General features: G+C 44.8%; 1 protein-coding gene across 1 annotated transcript in view; it reads right to left on the bottom strand.

Annotated features, from left to right (window-relative positions):
• Positions 1 to 14,640, bottom strand: part of LOC112264224 (transcription factor SOX-6) — a gene marked incomplete in the record, with an annotated part of 138,613 nt that overhangs the window by 98,422 nt on the left and 25,551 nt on the right. The window contains 1 exon segment of the mRNA XM_042321142.1: positions 9,626 to 9,696.

Genomic DNA, 14,640 nt, shown 5'->3' with positions numbered 1-14,640 from the left:
GGAAAAGATGAGTGAGAGGACCGATGTATCCAGGGGGAGGAAACAGGACCATGTCCCAGACAACTCTGGACAGTACAGGGAGCAGCAGTAGTCAATAGGCTGAGGGCTTGGTACTGTCTGTGTCTCAGTTCTTCCACAGTGATGGAAGGGAGGAGAGGAGACTGCTCCCTAGCTGGGTGATGACGTAGAGCCAAGATGGCACTGATTAACCAGGGTGTGGGGACGTTAATTCCTCTGGGCCAGGCGGCCATGTTGACGCCTCTCCTTCTCTCTGAGTCATGGGGGGACCCACCCACCGCTCACAAAGCTCTCCTCTCTTCTCCCAGAGCATGACGCCACGGCTGCCTGCAAGCCCTCTGTTCTCCCACTCATAGACGAGCATACACACACACACAAAAGCTCTCTCTCTTTTTCACACACACACCAAATCAATTACAGTTCTGTGTCTTTAACCCGGCCCCAAAGGTTCAATAAATTATGTTTGTTTATTTTTTCCCCTCCTGTCACAGGTTCTTAGATTCTGTTCATAATTACAGTGGAAAACACACTTTCCCTCTCTCTCTAACAGCCTGGATGTCTACAATGCCTTGCAATAACTCAAACTGCAGGAAGGGAAGCGCTGCTAGGCTACACAATAGTAGGTCTTTGTCAATAGAAAGTGCTCTTTGGTAAAAGGGGTAAATTGGACCCCAGAGTGAAAGAAAAGCAGCAAACAAGTACAGGGGCGGCAGGTAGCCTAGTGGTTAGAGCGTTGGGCCAGCAACCGAAAGGTTGCTAGATCGAATCCCAGAGCTGAGAAGGTAAAAATCGTTTGTTCTACCTCTGAACAAGGCAGGTAACCCACTGTTCCTAAGCTGTCATTGTAAATAAGAACTTGTTTTTAACTGACTTGCCTAGTTAAATAAAAAAGGATGTTAAAAAGCAAGGAGGACCAAGGCACTCTTCATATAATTAAAATGCCTTTATTTGCATGGTATGTTCAATGGAACAAATATTTAAAAACTCGGACGTGTTTCGGCAGCATGGCCTTGGTCGTGTCTATTTGTTCCATTGAACATGCCATACAAATACAGGTATTTTAATGAGATTAAGAGTGCCTTGGCCCTCCTTGCTTTGGACTTTTTACTCTTTCTTTCTCAGGAAATATCGTCATCTTGATGACTCAGTATTGTACTCCATAATCATAATGTCCTCTGTGACCCTCTTTTGAGACCTCATGTCAGGCAGGAGGATGGAGGGAGAAAAATCCCAGGTAATTAGCAAACATTTGGCTGATGACTATCCAGTGGCTGACCATTCAATGAGGACTTCGTGATGAGGTGAATGTCAATGGGATGGTTTAATTGAGAATGCTATGGTCAGTTAAGGTCTATTTGTCTGGTGTCAGCTTTTTGTCTACGGTGTGAGCATGTGTGTGTGCATGTGTGTTAATGTGCATGTGAGAGTGAGAGTGCATGTGTCATACCCACACACTTTTGAGAAATTCCCCTAGAATTACACTTAACACACATACATAGTATAACACACACACACACACACACACATACACACACACATACACAGTATAACACACACACACACATACACAGTATAACACACACATACACACACACATACACAGTATAATACACACACACACATACACACACACATACACAGTATAACACACACATACACACATACACACACATACACAGTATAACACACACACACACACACACACACACATACACACATACACAGTATAACACACACACACACACACACACACACACATACACACACATACACAGTATAACACACACACATACACAGTATAACACACACATATACACACACATAAACAGTATAACACACACATACACACATACACACACACATACACGGTATAACACACACACACACACACACATACACACACATACACAGTATAACACACACACACACATACACAGTATAACACACACATACACACACACATACACAGTATAACACACACACACACACAGTAAAACACACACACACATACACAGTATAACACACACATACACACATACACATACACAGTATAACACACACACATACATACACAGTATAACACACACATTCACACATACACATACACAGTATAACACACACACACGTACACACATACACAGTATAACACACACACACACACACACACATACACAGTATAACACACACACACACACATACACATACACAGTATAACACCCACACACGTACACACATACACAGTATAACACACACACACACACACATACACAGTATAACACACACACACACATACACAGTATAACACACACACACACATTTACACAGTATAACACACACACACACACACATACACAGTATAACACACACACACATACACACACACACACATACACAGTATAACACACACACACACATACACAGTATAACACACACACACACATACACAGTATAACACACACATACACACACACACACACACACATACACAGTATAACACACACACACACACATACACAGTATAACACACACACACACATACACAGTATAACACACACATACACATACACAGTATAACACACATACACACACACAAATACACAGTATAACACACACACATACACAGTATAACACACACACACATACACAGTGTAACACACATACATACACACACACACACATACATACACACACACACACACACACACACACACACACACATACACACACACATACATTGTATAACACATACACACACACATACACAGTACAACACACACACACATACACAGTATAACACACACACAGACACACGCACACACACTTGTGCCACTCTTAGTTCTGCTTAATCATATACATTCTGCAGAGTTCTGGATGAAGAGCGCTGCTTATATTAAGTACCTCTGCTCTTGGCCAGTGATGATATTAAGATTCCCTTGTTGAGCAGCGATTACATTTCTTTTTGAACATAAACCAAGCTCTGGGTGTAATTGCCTTGTCATTCAGAAGATATTTCAAATAGGAACAACTGCGGTGTCTTAATTTCAGGCAATTAATTAATCGATGATCCCATGGGGGGTTATATTTAAAGTGGGATCCTGGTGGTGGGAAGAGGAGGAAGGGAGTGGGTAGGAAGGGGGAGGAAGGGGTGAGGGAGGGGTAAGGAGGGATCTGTTTGACAGGCACAGGATAGAGTTGCTGCTGCTGGCTTGGAGAGAAAGACACTAAGTTCAACCTGTGCTGGGGAAAACACAACACTACCTATGAGGAAACTAACACATTCCTTCAGGAGGACACAGCGGAAAGGAGCCTTGCATGTTTGCAGGGACAGGGGTTGATGTTTAAGATAAGGCTCCACCCTCATACATGTGTGGGGGACAAATTTGCAATCTCCAAAGTAATCTGTTCCAATAGTGTCTCAATGTAGATAAGAGGGCTGTATTAATGACAGGCTGAAGACGGTCTAATTAAATAAGCATTTCAGACCTCTCAGTCGCCAGAGTAGATGTGTGAAAGGGTGGCCTACTGACAGCACTGGGAGAGGATTAGAGAAAACCTGTCCAAGTATCCCCAACATCCCCAGTGTTTTCCCACCTCCACACGCACGCACACACACGCACACGCACGCACACAAACACACACACACACACACACACACACACACACACACACACACACACACACACACACACACACACACACACACACAAACCTAGGCTACAACTACACCTTGACTAATAGTGATAGTGTCCCATCTATCCATCCCCCCAAGCTAGAGCTGCCAGATGAGTAGTGAATTAATTTGTGAGGCACTCCAACATTAAGAAGGTGTGTTGAAAGGTGTCTGCTCATGTTTCAAATTAAACGGGCTGCTGGTCAGCATTAGCACCTCGGCACCCGCCGGCAGCCGCTTGCCTCCGACACATAGGGGGCTGGGGGGGCAGCCTATCCACCGTTCACACTGGAATAATTACAACATGTCAGGAAGAATTAATTTCCTCATTTTTCAAAAGGATACACAGAAATTACCATGTTATTATATGACAGAGTCCCTGGGAGGATTGTATTAAATGTGATTTCTAGCACAGCCCACACAACAAATTAAAATGAGAAATAAGATGGAGAGAAGCAGGGCATGGAGCATATGTTTATGGCAATGACTGAAGCCAAGGGACCAGAAACAACCATCTTCATTTCATTTTATTTAAATCAGGCCGACACAGTGTGTCTGAATGACAGCGCCTGCTAATGGGCCCAGATTACAGGCTCCTTGGTATGAGCACAGAGATCCAGCCACTTAGTGGGGGAGTAACGGACGCTAGCTACTGGGTCGGGCTTCACTACAGCAAGACCATCTGAGCATAATGCAGACATTAACACAGGTTTAGGATCCTCCAACCCCGCTCCACCCTCCAGGACAAACAAGGAAACAACTTCACTGAGCTTACAGTACATTTATGTTGAGATCAATTAGGCAGGGTGGTTATTTCAGACAGCGGCAGCTGATTTCTCAGAAAGATCAACTAACGATGCTTACTCACTGTGAGCTGTTCTCAACCTTCATTCTTCTCATCTTAACGGCAGTCACAGTGAAGCCATGTAATTAACTTAAAGAGTAATGACATTATACTATGTCCAAGTCAATCATTCCCCATTCGTTTAGGTGTCTAACTTCTTCAGAAATGTAAATGTAAGTTTACAGCAAAAATTGTATGTTGATGCTGACAAGTTAATGACCCCTAGAAGAAAGACAACAACCCCGGAGAATTACACCATGAGGAGAGAATAATTCTATTCCAACAAAATTACTTAGTATTTTTTCTGTATTTTTTCCGTTCTGTACTGACAAAGATAGCCTAAACAAAAGTACATTTAAATGCAGTAGCACCTTTTACATAACTCAAATAATAAACATCTTAACCATGGGAGGACTTTAGAGACCCCTATCCAGCATCCCCCTCCAGACAGGGCTTGGGGGTTGTGGGGTGGGGAGAAAGTGGATACATGGGACCCGTGGAGGTCTTCTCCCTTCTGCCACTCTCCCCTCTCCCAGGCTTTGATTGGACTTGTTGCTAAATACAATCCAACCCAGGCATGGAAAGAAAGAGTTTTTAAACTCTCCCGAAATGGCCGTCACTAGAGCCCAGCACTCCCCTGGGCACCACAAACTTAAAATAATTTGCGAATCAATTAACTGGATACTCTCAACGCAACGGGCATTTCACACTCCAGGGTCGGAGCGCATTATCAGCCGGAGATGATTCATGGCGTTTTGGGAGAGAAGTTCATGGATGAAATCATTCATTCATTTGACCAGACATTTAGTTATGCATTACTTTCCACAGCTGGGGAAGCGAGAAGATTAATGGCATGTTCTCAGGTCCCGTTTTCTGCAGTATATAGCTAATAGGTGAAACCTCTCTCTGTCCTACAAGGGCTGTAACTTGAGAGGAAGGAAAGCAGACAAGTCTATACTAGGTTTCATTCTACAGAGAATCAAATAAAGCACATCAAGCCATCAAATCAGGCCTCATATCTAATAAAGCTGATAGGAGGGTATAACCCCGATAACAACAGCATGTTGCTGGGATGGCAGCTCATAAAGAGGGGATTGAACAATTGTCATATCTAAAGGGGTTAAACACGATGTCACCAAACCTTACAACTAACAGGATCTATCAGGGTTTTACGGCATTAGTGAATGCAGGCATACTGTATCTACATACCTGTACGGAAACTCTTTCCTGACAGATAAAGCAATCTGCCAACAATCAATTTGAATATTCCCAGTGTTCCTCTAGAGCAATTGAAACCAAGGCTGATGAAATTAAAATCCCTTTGCCAAGCAGTCTCCGTTTATCTACACCACGGGTCATAATCAGCGCAGACAGGGTCAGTTGGCCGAACAAACAGGCACATTTGATACATAATAGATGAGAAGATAACCAACCAAAGGTTATTCATTTTCATTTTGTGGTGAAGTGCTGTTTATTTCATTTCTCAGAAAACCTCTCCAGCAGATCATCCCCTTGATGGGCATAAGTGCTGGACTGAGCATAGCCCAGAGGGACTGCTGTGTGTCCATCACATATTACATGATGACACACGCTGACAAAGAGCGTATTCGGCCCTCCACGCTTTGGTGTTTCCAAATGAGTTCACACAGGAGTGATGACATACATCGAAGTCACACCGTCAAAATGACTCACCGCCTCGTTTAGGATCAATTAAACATGTAGATTCAAGTTGCATAGGATTTAGATGAATGAGTGTGTCAGGTCTGGCTGATAGAAGAGCACAGGGGAGTGGAGCAGGTCTTTGGAACATCACACACAGGCCATCTAAAACCAGTAAGACAGGGAGACACAGTGAGTGTGGTACAATCTATTCTAACGCACACTGATACTTCTTAAATAACATTGCGAGTAAAGTACTAACTGTACAAATGGGAATATTTGGGTACTGTGGTCAATGACAACCACATACAATCACTGAATAACAATTAAATAAAACATTTACAATTATATGATGTTTTGTCTACAAGTATTTTTCCCACAATGCACCTTATCTTCTGCTTCGAAGAGAAAAGCTCAGGTGTTCATTCCATTGGCTATTAACTATCAAGGTCCTCATGAGTGGGAGCATCTAAAGTAATGTAGGAGACCTCTAAAGTCTACCTCAGGTCCATAAACACATAGTACCAAGTCCTTTGTTCAACACACACATCATTGGGAGCATTTGCTGTTCCTACAAAAACAAACACACACACACACACATGCACTTAGCCAGTGGACAACAAGGCATACCCTGTCACTCAACCAACTGTACCTATGCCAACCATAAGGCTGATGTTTCTGTTCTTAGTCAGTAGCTACTATAGTTATCTTTTTCCCTTTGGTCCAACAATAACCAACCGTTTTATTCCCAAAATAGAGAGAGGTAACCTGTAACTTGTCAATAGCAATGTTAATGTCTTGGTTCCAGGTCTTCCTCTCCAGAGGAAGCAGTGGACCCCTGTTGTTTTGGTTTATTTACTACTAATACTACAAAGTGTAAAGCTGTGGTAGTATCAGGAGCTCACCAGTGTTACACAGTGTTAGCACGCGATGCAGTCTGGCTAATGTTTGCTCATTCACTCATCATGTCCCTTCACAACGTTTATCCATTTTCACTGAGCAGTATTCATTGGTGATAAAATCCAAAGCTAAGGCTTTGTTATTCCACCATTCTGTCTGCTCACTGCAGCTAAAGACAAGCCCACATTCCCAACATGGACTGCCATTGAGAACAGACTTAACAACACCAACAGACACTACAAACAAAATAGCATTAGACAATCTGGTTTAGATGGGAGCATTGATTTGCACTGAAGACAACTGTGTTTGAGGAGAAATGGCAGAGATAAACCGTCGGTATTAGTAAATGGCCGTGAACTTTGAGATGGGATTGACTCTTATCAGTGCCACAGTTGATTATGCAGGACCAACAAGGACTCCTCAGCCACATTCATATCATTCAGTCCTGCCTCTCCGGAAACCATCTCCAACTGACATTTGAAAAAATATTAAAATCAACTAAACTTTCTTGGCTTTATTTGCTCAAGAAACATTTTCTCAGATACATTTTTTATTACAACAGTGCAGCAGAGAGAGCTCCCATTAATGGCGTATTGTAGCAATAAAGTACAGCCATATACTGGCTGTTTTCGGAGGCGCTGCCTGCATTTCCTGAAATGGACTCTTTCTTCCCTCTTGTGAATGTTCTTATTGAGACGACACGCAGCCATAAACTACCCATAACAGCAGCTGACATTAGTGTAGAGAATAGAATCAAAAGCGCTATACATTCTACTATGGAGGTAGACATGGAAAGTGAGGAAAAGAACCAAGACACCTGGGTTTAGTTTTCTAAGGGCCTCAGAGGTTGAGATAAACTCACAGAGGGTTCACAAGTCTCACAAGGCCTTGACGTCATTAGCTAGCCTGACTATGCATGTACGTGTCACAGTTCCATGGTCTTCTGCATTCAACCTCTATATACAACTAAAGCTAGAATACAAGAACGTAGGTGTGAAAATGTACTTTAACCTCAGATTGTGTGCAGTATTTTTCTTTTAACTAGAAATAAAAGCAGAATCTGAAAAAAATAAAGATTCTGTACCTGAATAAACAACTCTAAAATAAACATTATTTACAAAAGTATGTGGACACCTCTTCAAATTAGTGGATTCAGCTATTTCAGGCACACCTGTTGCTGACAGGTGTATAAAGTTGAGCACACAGCCATGCAATCTCCATGGACAAACATTGGCAGTAGAATGGCCTTACTGAATAGCTCAGTGACTTTCAACTTGGCACCGTCATAGGATACCACCTTTTCAACAAGTCAGTTCGTCAAATTTCTACCCTGCTAGAGCTGCCCCGATCAACTGTAAGTGCTGTTAATGTGGAAACGTCTAGGAGCAACAACAGCTCATCCGCAAAGTGGTAGGCCACGCAAGCACACAGAATGAGACCACTGAGTACTGAAGCATGTAACGTGTAAAAATCTTCTGTCCTCAATTGCAACACTAGGGAGTTCCAAACTGCCTGTGGAAGCAACGTCGGCACAAGAAATGTTTGTCAGGAGCATCATGAACTTACTTTTCATGGCCAGGCAGTCGCACACAAGCCTAAGATCACCATGCACAATGCCAAGCGTCGGCTGGAGTGGTGTAAAGCTCACCGCCATTGGACTCTGGAGCAGTGAAAATGCGTTTTCTGGAGTGATGAATCACGCTTCACCATCTGGCAGACCAACGGACTAATCTGGGTTTGGCGGATGCCAGGAGAACGCTACCTGCTCCAATGCATAGTGCCAACTGTAAAGTTTGGTGGAGGAGGAATAATGGTCTGGGACTGTTTTTCATGATTTGAGCTATGCCCCTTAGTTCCAGTGGAGGGAAATCTTAATGCTACAGCATACAATGACATTCTAGACTAATCTGTGCTTCCAACTTTGTGGCAACAGTTTGGGGAAGGCCTTTTCCTATCTCAGCATGACAATGCCCCCGTGCACAAAGCGAGGTCCATACAGAAATGATTTGTTGAGATCAGTGTGGGAGAACTTGTCTGGCCTGCAAAGAGCACTGACCTCAACCCCATTGAACATCTTTGGGATGAATTGGAACTCCGACAGCGAGCCAGGCCTAATCGCCCAACATCAGTGCCCGACCTCACGAATGCTCTTGTGGATGAATGAAAGCAAGTCCCCGCAGCAATGTTCCAACATCTAGTGGAAAGTCTTCCCAGAAGAGTGGAGGCTGTTAGAGCAGGCTGTTATAGCAGCAAAGGGTGACCAGCTCCATATTAATGCCAATGATTTTGGAATGAGATGTTTGACGAGCAGGTATCCACTTACTTTTGGTCATGTAGAGTAAGTCTAAATTGTAAAAGTGACCATGTGGAGTAACAATATAAGCTTATTCTGTAGCATCCATTATATTAGTATTTATTTGTGCATTTCATTCAATGCAGGTGTTCAGTGTGGATGGAGGACTCCAGGGGTGAAAGAGAAATCTAACTGATTAGCCGTTAGAAAGAAATCAAAATGGAGGAAAAAGGGTACTTACACAAACAGAAAGACTAAACCCCCAGCACCCAGCGATCACTGGTTAGTTGATTCTGAACTCATGAAAGTGACCTGAAATGATAAAAACAGACAAAATATATAAATGTCTCTTTGTCCATCTTTAAAACATAAATACATGAATTGAATTATTTCTCAAAACAGTTAAACAATCCATCCCAGACATTCAATTCAAAACAACATATTTTATGGATACGTTATAAAAAAATAAAATCTGTACAATCAGTAAAATAACTTTATTTGCACATATCAAAACAAACTTGGATAGGAAAGGAGAGAGAGGGAGATAGGAGGGAGGGGGTAAGGAGGAGAAGGGGATGCTGGCCCATGGTCAGAACGTCTACAGCTGAGGTAAAACAGCTTTAGTAATGAAAGAGTTTGGGACCACGTCCTAGACAATGTTTAAAATCCACTTCTCTAATACCTCATTAATCTGTCCTAAAGCCAGTAGATTCCACTAATACATAGCTTTCATATAAAGTGGTTGTTTTATTTAATTTTGACTCTCTTTCTTTGAGCGCGGCAGGCTAATGATTTATTTAGCAGCATGCTCTACTAGTGACGGCATGTCTCTCTCCGAGCCCAGCCACCAGAGCTCTGGAAAACACAAACAACCCGAAGCCTCTGCAATCTGGACATACCACTTTTAGCCATTATCTAACCCGGAATTTAACATCAGTATTTCTACCTCCATACAGTGGAAAAATAACACACCAAAACAGGAACCACAACAACATCCAAACTGAGAGAGAAGTGGAGTGATCATTGTGCACAGTCACAGCACGGGCCTGAAACGGCACAAAGCTCATTGATGTTCATTTCCTCACATTATCTTGTTTTTCGCAACAAGCTGCGATCTCATTAACAGCTGATTTATACAATTACCCTGCTTCAGCACCGCCAATTAAACCAGGACAGAGGTTTTTAAGGTCACACTTAATTGATCTGCCAGTAATTTGTGCTACTGTACCTTGGTCTCCTGCGGCAAGGCAGGGAATAAAAGATACCAACAGCAGACCATAGAAATATACCAACACATTTGCAATTGGTGTCAAAGTACAGAAAAGAGACCTCAGTAAGAGAGGATGGAGGGTTAATAGAATAGACCAGAAAGAAGCAGTAGTCATGAATGGATCTGAATGTGCAGCCTTGAGACTGAAAGTAACAATAGGAGAGAGAAGGCCCACAGACTGGCCCTGACTGAATGGTAATCTGCTGTCATCTTTATAGCCTCTGAGCTGACAGTCCAACCTCTCAAAGGACCCAGCCGTCCTAGCCAGCAGTCTGCCAGTGTCCACACCACACTGTCTCACCTCTCTGCACTGTACTGCACACACACACACACACACACACACACACACACACATACACATACGGACAGACACGCGCACCCGCACAGGGTCAGAGATGGAAAAACACACAGACAGGCAGATGGACAAATAGAGAAAGAAACAAAGACAGAAAGGCAGACAGACGTCTACACACACACACACAATTTTACTTTCAAAAGGGCGCTCTCCAGCCAGACTATCATAGCCCACTGTATTAAATACATAACCAGGGTAGAAATTCAATAAACAAGTGTTTCTTTATGAAACATACACTGAGTTTACAAATCATTAAGAACATCTTCCTAATATTGAGTTGCACATATCCATGTCTCAGTTGTCTTGAGGCTTAAAAACCCTTCTTTAACCTGTCTCCTCCCCTTCATCTACACTGATTGAGGTTGATTTAAGTGACATCAATAAGGGATCATAGCTTTCACCTGGTTTCACCTGATCAGTCTATGTCATGGAAAGAGCAGGTGTTCTTAATGTTTTGTACACTCAGTGTATAACATCTGACTCATTCCCGTTAATAAATGAGAACACTTTTAATTGCAGGGGGTAGAAATTAACAAGCCTTTGAATGTATAATTGATGTTAATTGAAACAATGAGGAAAGTAACAGACAAATAGAAAATATGTAATTTTGTATTCATGGCTTATTTAAAGAAATCATTTGTCTGGAGAAAAATGATTATGATTATAGATAATAAGAAAAATCAGAGTGATATTACAAATAATTAAACAAATGTTGTAATTCGTCTGGTGTGATAAGAATGTTTCAGACAGAGACTATTGTAGTGGTGTGATGCAGTAGAGCAGCTCTTTTCCTGCTCAGAACACAGCCTACGGGCTGCTGGGGAATTAACACAGAGATGGGAATCCTTCCTTTCACTAATTAGACGATCATGGATTCATTAAAACAGAATCTCAATCAACTCCAAATTCAGTTTATTAGTTTCCCCCAACACTTTTATCACCCAATCATTGTGTCCACAATAACCATAGAGCCTTTTAAATGTTTTACTCAGCTGTTGCAGAGAGGTTGGTGACAACAAACCGCACTGAAACACAACGCACATAAACGGAAACTAACACAAAATGAACACATACACACACTGAATGAACACTATCTTTCGCTTTAACACACGAACATACCCTTTCACACACACACACACACACACACTTTCACACTTTCACACACACACACACACACACACACACACACACACACACACACACACACACACACACACACACACACGCACACACACACGCACACACACGCACGCACACACACGCACACGCACACACACACACCACCAGCTGTCTGCACTACTGGAGTACCCGAGACAACAGGGGTGGTGAACTATCAGCCAAATAGATAATTCTCATTAAACCACAGGTGGACAGTCAGTCAGGGGGTTGCCACACATTACAGACACCACCGCTTTTAAAGAAAAATCAACATTTATCTATGTCCCACACTAGAGACGCAGAGGGATTGATCTGTCAAACAGAAAGCCCTTTGAACAAGCCCAACAGACAGACTAACAGTTCTCACTTCAAAGGCCCCGGGCCAGAGAGCTCAAGGACACCTGTGGTAGTTCTGTCAAAGGGTGGCCTTTCCTTTCCTTTCCTTTGGCCAAACCCCTGGACTATATTAAAGGGACCCTCCACCTAAACCCCACCACAACTCTGTGCCAGGACCCTCCTCCAACACCACAACCCTGTGTCAGGACCCTCCTCCAACACCACAACCCTGTGTCAGGACCCTCCTCCAACACCACAACCCTGTGTCAGGACCCTCCTCCAACACCACAACTCTGTGCCAGGACCCTCCTCCAACACCACAACCCTGTGTCAGGACCCTCCTCCAACACCACAACCCTGTGTCAGGACCCTCCTCCAACACCACAACCCTGTGTCAGGACCTTCCTCCAACACCACAACCCTGTGTCAGGACCCTCCTCCAACACCACAACCCTGTGTCAGGACCCTCCTCCAACACCACAACCCTGTGTCAGGACCCTCCTCCAACACCACAACCCTGTGTCAGGACCTTCCTCCAACACCACAACCCTGTGTCAGGACCCTCCTCCAACATCACAACCCTGTGTCAGGACCCTCCTTCAACACCACAACCCTGTGTCAGGACCTTCCTCCAACACCACAACCCTGTGTCAGGACCCTCCTCCAACACCACAACCCTGTGTCAGGACCCTCCTCCAACACCACAACCCTGTGACCCTCCTCAACCCTGTGTACCTTCCTCCAACACCACAACCCTGTGTCAGGACCTTTCTCCAACACCACAACCCTGTGTCAGGACCCTCCTCCAACACCACAACCCTGTGTCAGGACCTTCCTCCAACACCACAACCCTGTGTCAGTACCTTCCTCCAACACCACAACCCTGTGTCAGGACCTTTCTCCAACACCACAACCCTGTGTCAGGACCCTCCTCCAACACCACAACCCTGTGTCAGGACCTTCCTCCAACACCACAACCCTGTGTCAGGACCCTCCTCCAACATCACCCTCCTCCAACACCACAAACCTGTGTCAGGACCCTCCTCCAACACCACAACCCTGTGTCAGTACCTTCCTCCAACACCACAACCCTGTGTCAGGACCCTCCTCCAACATCACAACCCTGTGTCAGGACCCTCCTCCAACACCACAACCCTGTGTCAGGACCCTCCTCCAACACCACAACCCTGTGTCAGGACCCTTCTCCAACACCACAACCCTGTGTCAGGACCTTCCTCCAACACCACAACCCTGTGTCAGGACCCTCCTCCAACACCACAACCCTGTGTCAGGACCCTTCTCCAACACCACAACCCTGTGTCAGGACCCTCCTCCAACACCACAACCCTGTGTCAGGACCCTCCTCCAACACCACAACCCTGTGTCAGGACCCTCCTCCAACATCAGACCACAGCCCGGTGTCAGGACCCTCCTCCAACATCGGACCACAGCCCGGTGTCAGGACCCTCCTCCAACACCAGACCACAGCCCGGTGTCAGGACACTTCTCCAACACCAGACCACAGCCCGGTGTCAGGACACTTCTCCAACACCAGACCACAGCCCGGTGTCAGGACACTTCTCCAACACCAGACCACAGCCCAGTGTCAGGACACTTCTCCAACCCACCAGACCACAGCCCGGTGTCAGGACACTTCTCCAACACCAGACCACAGTCCGGTGTCAGGACACTTCTCCAACACCAGACCACAGCCCGGTGTCAGGACACTTCTCCAACACCAGACCACAGCCCGGTGTCAGGACCCTCCTCCAACACCAGACCACAGCCCGGTGTCAGGACACTTCTCCAACACCAGACCACAGCCCGGTGTCAGGACACAACACCAGACCACCCGGTGTCAGGACACTTCTCCAACACCAGACCACAGCCCGGTGTCAGGACACTTCTCCAACACCAGACCACACAGACCACAGCCCGGTTCTCCAACACCAGACCACAGCCCGGTGTCAGGACACTTCTCCAACACCAGACCACAGCCCGGTGTCAGGACACTTCTCCAACACCAGACCACAGCCCGGTGTCAGGACACTTCTCCAACACCAGACCACAGTCCGGTGTCAGGACACTTCTCCAACACCAGACCACAGTCCGGGGTGTGTCAGGGCTAATGAGTGAA

This window comes from Oncorhynchus tshawytscha, linkage group LG04, assembly GCF_018296145.1.
Source record: "Oncorhynchus tshawytscha isolate Ot180627B linkage group LG04, Otsh_v2.0, whole genome shotgun sequence".
Lineage (NCBI taxonomy): Eukaryota > Metazoa > Chordata > Actinopteri > Salmoniformes > Salmonidae > Oncorhynchus > Oncorhynchus tshawytscha.
This window is presented reverse-complemented; position numbering and strand designations above follow the sequence as displayed.